The sequence below is a fragment of the Mustelus asterias genome, chromosome 18 (genome assembly GCF_964213995.1).
Source record: "Mustelus asterias chromosome 18, sMusAst1.hap1.1, whole genome shotgun sequence".
Taxonomy (NCBI): domain Eukaryota; kingdom Metazoa; phylum Chordata; class Chondrichthyes; order Carcharhiniformes; family Triakidae; genus Mustelus; species Mustelus asterias.
In genome coordinates this window covers 64,846,876-64,857,235 of record NC_135818.1, presented here as the reverse complement: position 1 = coordinate 64,857,235, position 10,360 = coordinate 64,846,876, and the positions used below count along the sequence as shown (strand labels likewise).

Here is a 10,360-nt window from a genome sequence, read left to right as displayed (position 1 = left end):
AACTAATCCAGTCTTTAAGAAACAAAACAATGGGAGTGGAGAGAGCATCAAGACAGGCTAAAAAGATGTTGCGTGGACCTGCAGAGTTTCACTGGCTGTCTTGTCTGGAGACAATACACATCTTTTTAGCCTGTCTTGATGCTCTCTCCACTCCCATTGTTTTGTTTCTTAAAGACTGGATTAGTTGTAAGTATTCGCATTCCAACCATTATTCATGTAAATTGAGTCTGTGTCTTATAAGTTCTGTTTGTGAACAGAATTCCCACTCACCTGAAGAAGGGGCTCAGAGCCTCGAAAGCTTGTGTGGCTTTTGCTACCAAATAAACCTGTTGGACTTTAACCTGGTGTTGTTAAACTTCTTACTCTGGTGTTCGCCAGGGAAGTGTTTTGGGACTTTTCACCATATAGCGAGTTGTGTTTCCAAGTTTGCAGGTGACATTTAAACAAGTTACAAAGATGGACTCAAATTGAGTAGTAGTAAAAGCTACAGCTGATAGAGTCCAATGTGAGGAAGTGTGAGGTCATGTACTTCGAATCTGAGCAGGACAAATCAGTTTGTTTTCCTAATGGTGAGCCAGGGTCATGAAATTAGAAATAAAAACAGGAAATGCTGGAAAGACTCAGCATGGTGGCACAGTGGTCAGCACTGCTGCCTCACAGCGCCAGGGACCCGGGTTCAATTCCGGCCTCGAGTGACTGTGTGAAGTTTGCACTTTCTCCCTGTGTCTGTGTGGGTTTCCTCCGGGTTTCCTCCCACAGTCCAAAGATGTGTAGGTTAGGTAGGTTGGTCATGCTAAATTACCCTTCAGTATCCAAAGATGTACTAGGGTGGCACAGTGGTTAGCACTGCTGCCTCACAGCGCCAGGGACCTGGGTTCAATTCCAGGCTTGGGTCACTGTCTGTGTGGAGTTTGCACATTCTCCCTGTATCTGCGTGGGTTTCCTCCCGGGTGCTCTGGTTTCCTCCCACAGTCCAAAGATGTGCGGGTTAGGTGGATTGGCCATACTAGATTGCCCCTTAGTGCCTGGAGGACTAGCTAGCGTAAATGCATGGGGTCATGGGGATAGGGCCTGGGTGGGATTATGGTTGGTGCAAACTCGATGAGCCGAATGGCCTCCTTCTGCACTGTAGAATTCTACGTGTGGGTTAGATGGATTAACTGTGGTAAATGCATGAGTAGGCCTGAGTAAGATACTCTTTGGAGAGTCAGTGCAGACGTAATGGGCCAAAAGGCTTCTACACTGTAAGGATTCTATGATTCACCTTACTGACACTCCTACCCCTGGAGGGTCGAACTGCTGCCATGCTGCTGACAGCAGTGGAGGACTGCTGTGGTTTGAATCTGCAGCAAAGTGTTTCCATTTCCCACATTGGGTTCCATTTTTTACCATATGCAAAACAAGCTGTTCTCCTTAGAACATAGAACATTACAGCGCAGTACAGGCCCTTCGGCCCTTGATGTTGCGCCGACCAGTGAAACCAATCTAAAGCCCATCTAACCTACACTATTCCAATATCATCCATATGTTTATCCAATGACCATTTAAATGCCCTTAATGTTGGCGAGTCCACTACTGTTGCAGGCAGGGCATTCCACGCCCTTACTACTCTCTGAGTGAAGAACCTACCTCTGACATCAGTCCTATATCTCTCACCCCTCAATTTAAAGTTATGTCCCCTCATGCTAGCTATCACCATCCGAGGAAAAAGGCTCTCACTATCCACCCTATCTAATCCTCTGATCATCTTGTATGCCTCTATTAAGTCACCTCTTAACCTTCTTCTCTCTAACGAAAACAACCTCATGTCCCTCAGCCTTTCCTCATAAGACCTTCCCTACATCCTAGTAAATCTCCTCTGCACCCTTTCCAATGCTTCCACATCCTTCCTATAATGCAGCGACCAGAACTGTGCGCAACACTCCAAGTGCGGCCGCACCAGAGTTTTGTACAGCTGCAACATGACCTCCTGGCTTCGAAACTCAATCCCTCTACCAATAAAAGATAACACTTCGTACGCCTTCTTAACAACCCTATCAACCTGGGTGCCAACTTTCGGGGATCTATGCACATGGACACCGAGATCGCTCTGTTCATCCACACTACCAAGCATCTTACCATTAGCCCAGTACTCTGTAACCCTGTTACTCCTTCCAAAGTGAATCACCTCACACTTTTCCGCATTGAACTCCATTTGCCACCTCTCAGCCCAGCACTGCAGCTTATCTATGTCCCTCTGTAACCTGCAACAACCTTCCGCACTGTCCACAACTCCACCGACTTTAGTGACATCCGCAAATTTACTAACCCATCCTTCTATGCCCTCATCCAGGTCATTTATAAAAATGACAAACAGCAGTTTGGATGGTGTTGGCCGCTACAGTTGGAGCCGGACACCGTGCACTCCAAATACCTCAGTTTCCCACCAAAATCTCTACCTCATTTCTCAGTTTGGATGTTTAACATACAGATATCAATGGCTGCTTGTAACGTTAGGTCATTTTCTTGCAGCAGCTGCTTGTGGACTAAATTGCTATATATTCCACAAACTACTCGATCCCTGATCAGGTCTTCAGTGAGAGTTCCAAACACACATTTCTTTTACCAGTATTTTTAGGGTGATCGGGTAGGATGGTATTGACTCATCTGTTTTTTTGGTTCATGGAATTGAATGCACGTCAATCAAGAATGAGGGTTTTTACCGGGAGACAAATGTTCTCGATTTGTTTCAGGATTATCTTGAGGTCTTCTTTTTCCTCCTCTGCCTGGAAAATAAATGACTGAAATCTTTTGACAGCCTTGGGGCCTGTGAGGTTTAATATGGTAAACGCCTGTAACTTCTTCGACTCATCGGAAAATGTAGCACCATGGTAAGTATGCCACTCCTTCTGGAACTCTTCAAAGCTATCTGCAATATTTTCATCGAAGATGAGTGGTCAATGCGGCAAAGCCCTTGTTCCATACTGCCAATTCCTGACACCTTGCAGAATGTTGTGGATTCCTTAAATCACCAACATCAAGGACTTCCAATAAAGGTAGTTTATTGTTCGGCTCAACAGTTACACAGTAAGGAGTCTAACAACACCAGGTTAAAGTCCAACAGGTTTATTTGGTAGCAAACGCCACTAGCTTTCGGAGCGCTGCTCCTTCGTCAGGTGAGTGGGAGATCTGCTCATACACAGCAAACAGGGCATATAAAGACACAAACTCAATTTACAGAATAATGAATAATGATTGAAATTGGAATCATTCCAATCATTATTCATTATTCTGTAAATTGTGTTTGTGTCTTTATATGCCCTGTTTGCTGTGTATGAGCAGATCTCCCACTCACCTGACGAAGGAGCAGCGCTCCGAAAGCTAGTGGCGTTTGCTACCAAATAAACCTGTTGGACTTTAACCTGGTGTTGTTAAACTTCTTATTGTGTTTGCCCCAGTCCAATGCCGGCACCTCCACATCATCAACAGTTACACACAGGCTGAGATCCCAGGGATAGCTCTCGTGCTCCTGCCACATGACCTTCTATGTCGCTGCATCATCACGTTCTCACATGATCACTAAGTCTACAGGGAGTTTCCATGCTCATATTAAAGACTAAACAAGGTGTTGTTAGTGACATAAAGGTAAGGTAGCAGAGTGCGTTATTAGCAGAACACTGTGAAAGCAAAACAAGTTACAGATGGCCCTGTGAGGGGAGGCATTTGGGGAAAAATCAAAACGGAGGAGAGAGTTCATGGCCTGAAGTTGTTGAACTCAATGTTAAGTTCAAAAGGCTATAAAAGAGCCTAATCAGAAGATGAGGTGCTGTTCATCCAGTTTGTGATGGGCTTCACTGGAACATTGCAGCTAGTGGAGGACAGGAATGTAAGCATGAGAGCAAGATGGTTAATTGAAATGGCAAGTGACATGAAGGTCAGGGTCATGCTTGCAGACTGAGTGAAGGTGTTCCCCAAAGCAATCACCCAGTCTGCATTTAGTAATCATCCCAATGTAGAGGAGGCTGCATTGTGAGCAGCGAATACAAGACTAAATTGAAGGAGGTGCAAGTGAAATGCTGCCTCACCTGAAAGGAATGTTTGGGGCTTTGGACAGTGAGGAGGGAGGAGGTAAAGGCATGGGTGTTACACCTTCTATGATTGCATTGGGAGGTGCCACTGGAAGGGAATGCGGTGTTGGGGATGGTGGAGGAGTGGTCCAGGGTGTCATGGAGGGAACAATCCCTATGGAATGCTGACAAGGGAGGTGAGGGGGAGATGTGCTTCGTGGTGGCATCATGCTGGAGGTGGCGGAAATGATCCTTTGAATGCGGATTGATGTGGTTGGGTGAAAAGTGCAGACAAGGGGGACTCTACCATGGTTGTGAGAAGGAGGGGAAGGGGTAAAGGTAGAGGTGCGGGAGATGGGTCAGACATGGACCTGTCTGCCACAGTGGTCGGGGAAACCTCGGTTCAGGAAAAAGGAAGACATGTCAGAAGTGTCATTTTAGAAGGTAGCATGATTGGAACAGAGGCATAGAAATTGGACTCCATATTGCTACTGCAGAAGCCCAAAACCGCAAGAATGTCACCTGGGATATTTCATAAGAACTTAAGAAATAGGAACAGAAGAAGACCATACAGCCTTTGAACCATTTTTAACGTGATTACAGCTGATCTTTAGATTTAACTCCACTTTCCTATGTGTTTCTCATATCCCTTGATTCCCTGAGTGACCAAAGGTCTGTCTATCTCAGCCTTAAATTTATTCAATGATATTGCACCCACAACTCTCTGGGCTAGAGAATTCCAAAGACTCATAATGCTTTGAGTGAAGAATCTTTTCTTCCTTTCAGCTCCAAAAGCCAAGTCCTTTATCCTGAAACTGTGCATCTTTATGTAGATTTCCCAACCAGGGAAACAATCTCTCAGTATCTACCCTCTTAAACTCCTTCATAATGTTGCAGGTTTCAGTGCAATCTCCTCATTCTTCTAAATGCCAGAGAATATAGACCCAATTTACTCAGCCTGTCATCCCAAGGATCTCACGCATCTTCTCTTTATTGTCCCAGATGTGGTCTCATCAATTGTAGCAAGACTTATCTATTCTTGTACTCCAATCTTTTCGCAATAAAGGCCAACATGTATTTGCCTTCCTAAATGCTTGCTGTACCTGTGTGCTAACTTTCTGAGTTCCTTGTATGGGTATAACCAAGTCTTTCTTCACATCAACAATCATGTTATATGCCTTTGAGGAAATACTCTGATTTTGTATTCTTATGAGTAAAATGAGCAACCTCACACTTCCCCAAATCATGCTCCATCTGCCACCTTATTTAGCCTGTCTATATCACTTGCAGGCTAGCCTTGGGGGCGATTTTACCATTGTATTGTGCCCATTTTCGGGCATGAGGATCAACGCAGGATTTCACGGCCGGTGCCATTTTACGAGTGCCGGATATCTGGCATGGTCAACCTCTCGCCGGAAATGGGCGAGAGGCGGGTTAATATATTTAAATCTATTGATTTAATATATTTGCATCTGCTCACTGAGCCCAGCGCTCAATCGTCTGGGCTCGGCCCCCATTTGTGACCTCTCCGGGAAAAGTTTGCGGCGGTGAGGAATAGACATGCTCCCCATGAACGGGGAGCAGTCGACTTGGCCTCGCCGGTGGAACCAGAGGCCATTGAGGCCGCCCTGGGCAATGCCAATCTGGCACCTGGGCAATGCCCATCGAGCACCTGGGCAATGCCCACCGGGTAGTGCCTGGGAGCAGGGCTAATGGGGGGGATAATGGGGAGGAGCTAATGGGGTGGAGCCAGTGGGGCAGGGCTAATGAGGGAAGAGGCCTGCTGCCACTCTGCAGGGATCGGTAGGGGGAGGGAGGGAGAGGGGGCTCACTGCCACTCTGCGGTCCCCGATTGGTGGGGAGTAGGGAGAGGGAGTCTGCTGCCACTCTGTGGTCTGCAATCATTGGGGAGGGGGGGTCCGTGATTGGGCTGGACAGCGGGAGGGTATCGTGGAAGCTGCATCTCGGGCTGCGAGTCCCCTCAATTGCAGGGGGAGGGAGCTGCTTCAGGCAGCCTGCAGTAGCGCATGTGCTGCATCAGAGGCCTGCACATGTGCACTACCTCTCTCTGCTGTCTCTCAGGCATGTTAAGTCCCACCCACTGGCTTCTGCAGCGTGAATCTGACACACTCAAAATTTTGCAGGTATGGGGGGGACTAAACCGGGCCTAAAAGTCAAATCTGGAACACTCCCAGTTTCAAGTCCGCCCAGCACTTAGAATGAAAATGGTAAAATCGCTCCCGTTGTGTCTTCTCAGAACTTACATTCTCACCTCCCTTTGTATCATCAGAAAACGTTACTCTTTGTCTAAGTCATTAGTCTTGATTGTAAAACGTTGAGGCACCAACACACTTCCTTGTAGCACTCCACTAATCACAGCTTGCATACTTGAAAGTGCCCCATTTACCGTTAATCTCTGCTCTCTTTCTGTCAACCTGTCCTGTATCCAATGCTAATATATCACCCTTATTTCCAAGAGCCCTTATCTATATGTACCATATTAATTACATTCTCAAAAGAATTTGTCAGACAGGATTTCCTTTTCAAAAGAGCATGTTGACTTGTTCTAATCATACTATGTTTATCTAAGTGCATTGTTAAAACTGCTTTAAAAATAGATTCCAACACTTTCACACTGACTGATGTCAGGCTAACTGGCCTGTAGTTCTTTTTTTATCTCTTCCTCCTTTCTTTAATATTTGCTAATTTCCAATCTGCAGAGACCATTTCAGAATATGAGGCATTTTGGAAAATCATAGCCAGCACACCCACTATTGTTGCACCTATCTCTTTGAGAACTCTAGGATGTAGGCCATCAGGTCCTGGGGATTTGTCAGATGTTTGTCCCCTGGGTTTCTTCAGTACCTTTCTCTGTTGATATTAATTCCCTTAATTTCCTTACTCTCATCAGTCCTTAGGTTACCTTATACTGGTTGTGACTTGTGTATTCTACTGTGAAGACAGACACAAAATATTTATTCAATGCCTCTGCCATTTCCTCATTCCCCATGATAATTTCTCCTGGCCCTGCTTCTAAGGAACCAATGTTTACTTTGGCTACTCTCTTTTTCACCAAGAATTCTTCCAATCTATTTTTATATTCCTGCCAAGTGTACACTCATAATCTATATTTTCCCTTTTTATTAGCTTTTTGGCGGTCCTTTACTGGTTTCTAAAACAATCCCACTTTTCAGACTTGTTTCTATTCTTCACAAAAGTCTAAGCCTCTTCTTTTATACTTCTCTAATACTATCTTTAACCTCCTTCATAAGCTCCTGTGCAGCCCTTGAAGCATTACCGGACTGCCAGTGAGTTAACCCATGTATGCACTGGAAGCAAGCAGCATAGATGTTTTCTGACATCAGACAGGCTCTATCAACGACTTGGTGCACGGTCTACCATTTTTGACCCCGCAGTTATAACCTGATGTTAATCGCTATAATCACATGCATTCGTCTGCATGAGAGATGCCCCAGTACAAATACTTAAAGGGCTAACCATCAAACTTTCAGGTGACGCACTTTTGATTTTCTTTTGCTGGTGCAGTGTTAGTGGAAGTATGTGCGTAGCGTTACTGGAGAGTTTTGCAAACTTTTGGAATTGCAAGGGAGTGGTGCTGAATCAGAGGAATTAGATAGTCTTTCAGGAGAAAGACTGTTCAGTAATGACAGCCATAGTTGATGCACCTTTGGAGCTGTAGCAGTACTTAGAAATGGAACACAGGCAGCGGAGAGGGAAAGCTGAGGGGGGAGGAAGCTGAGCAGGAGGAGGAGGGCTCTCAGTTGGGCTATCAATGTCCAGTTGGTATGTGACCATGCTGAGGAGATACTCAGTGAATGTTTACCATCTTTGCATCAGCCACGATGTATTCATTATGTGGCATTTAACCGTACCTGTCACCTTTGGCCCAACATGAAGACCCAGAGATGTCCAGGGATACTAGCTGTACACATGGCTCATGACTCCTCTCTAACACTTGACAACACAAGAAAAGTGCATCTTTGATAAGAGTTTTGCAGCAGCCAGGAACATCATCAGACCACAAGAAAGAAATGTGAGCAGGAGTAGGCCATCAGTCCTAGCTACTATTCTTCAGGACTGTTCTCGTGTTAGTTTTAAATTTCACAGCTGCCCTCCAGAAATGTCTATTAGTGCATCTTTAGTGAGTGATTTCACTGCTTTAGCACTGTTTAATATTGTTGTCAAGAAAGAGAAACTGGATTTGGATAGACTTAGTTGACTCAACAGCTCTTTGAGTTAAGGATGGGCATCTAAATGCTGTAGGCAGCATTGCTAACTATTTGTTATGATACCTATGAATCAGGCAGGGTAGTGGCTTACAAGACTTGCCATTAAAGCCTTTAAATAGGAAGTGCCACAGCGGCGTTCTGGCAGCACTGTACCCTGCTGAATTTTTTAAAAAACATTTCACTCCATTCTTAAAGTTACAAAGCCAATGCTCAGAATGGACCAGGCAAAACAAAATCCATTCCTTGCTTGCTCCAAAAACCAAATTCAAAATCCAATTGAATCCAATTCAAAGTCCCCACAACGGAGACAAACAAGATCCAAGCTGGCAAGACAAGACATTGCACCCATCTTGGGCTTGATCTGACTCTTGATCTTAGCCAAAAGGTTGAGAAGCTGAATTTTTTTTTTGGTATTTTATTCCTAATCAAAAAGCCAATCAGAGTCCCCAGAGAGGGACAAATCAAATCCAAGCTGACAAGACAGGATATACATTGCATCTTGGGCTCGATCAAACAAGATCCAAGCTGACAGGATGAGGCATTACACCCCCTCCCGGGCTCAATCTGAGCTTCATCTTAACCAAAAGGCCCAGATAGCTTTAAAAAATTGCATCAGATGAAGCCTCAGTTTAACTTCATTGGCTACTCTGGATTCTTACACTTGATCTTAGCCAAAAGGCCAAGAGTGCTGCCTGATCATGGTTTCACCCCTGCCAGGTAAAAGGCCGAGAAGCTGAATTTTTTTTAGCGATATCCAATCAAAGTCCAATTCAAAGTTTCAACCAGTGAGACATTACAGATCCAAACTGACAAGACAGGCAAGCCTCTTCCTGTCTTGGGCTTGATCTACATGATCCAAGCTGATAGGAGCAGGCATTGCATCCCCTCTAGTGCTTGATCTCATTTGCATCTTAGCCAAAAGGCCTAGATGCTGTTTTTAAAAATTGCTTTAAATGAAGCCTCAGTGTAACCTCATTGACTTCTATCAAGTGCAGGACAACAAAACTACACTTGATCTTAGCCAAAAGGCCGAGAAGCGAAATTGCCTCTAATGCAAGTATACCCCTCCTTAAATAGACCAAAACTGTCTGCAGTCCTTCAGGTGTGGTCTCACTGACGCTACATTATATTCCATCCACCATGTTTTTGCCCAGTCACTTAACCTATATATACCCTTTTGCAGTTTCCTTATATAGAACATAGAACAGTACAGCACAGTACAGGCCCTTTGGCCCTTGATGTTGTGCTGAGCTTTGTCCGAAACCAAGATCAAGCTATCCCACTCCCTGTCATTCTGGTGTGCTCCATGTGCCTATCCAATAACCGCTTGAAAGTTCCTAAAGTGTCTGACTCCACTATCACAGCAGGCAGTCCATTCCACACCCCAACCACTCTCTGAGTAAAGAACCTACCTCGGACATCCCTCCTATATCTCCCACCATGAACCTTATAGTTATGCCCCATAGTAACAGCTACATCCACCCGAGGAAATAGTCTCTGAACGTCCATTCTATCTATCCCCCTCATCATCTTATAAACCTCCATTGAGTCGCCTCTCATCCTCCTCCGCTCTAAAGAGAAAAGCCCTAGCTCCCTCAACCTTTCCTCATAAGACCTACCCTCCAAACCAGGCAGCATCCTGGTAAATCTCCTTTGCACTCTCTCCAATGCTTCCACATCCTTCTTATAGTGAGGTGACCAGAACTGCACATAATATTCCAAATGTGGTCTCACCAAGGTCCTGTACAGTTGCAGCATAACCCCACAGCTCTTAAACTCAAACCCCCTGTTAATAAACGCTAACACACTATAGGCCTTCTTCACAGCTCTATCCACTTGAGTGGCAACCTTCAGAGATCTGTGGATATGAACCCCAAGATCTCGCTGTTCCTCCACATTCCTCAGAACCCTGCCGTTGACCCTGTAATCCGTATTCAAATTTGTCCTACCAAAATGAATCACCTCGCACTTATCAGGGTTAAACGCCATCTGCCATTTTTCGGCCCAGCTCTGCATCCTATCAATGTCTCTTTGCAGCCTACAACAACCCTCCACCTCATCCAC

At 45.1% G+C, this 10,360-nt stretch overlaps 1 non-coding gene across 1 annotated transcript; it reads right to left on the bottom strand.

Annotated features, from left to right (window-relative positions):
* Nucleotides 1-9,137: 9,137 nt before the first annotated feature.
* On the bottom strand, nt 9,138-9,337 carry LOC144507414 (U2 spliceosomal RNA). Its single transcript, XR_013500099.1, has one exon. It is a non-coding gene; the product is annotated as a U2 spliceosomal RNA (small nuclear RNA).
* Between the last annotated feature and the right edge of the window lie 1,023 nt (nt 9,338-10,360).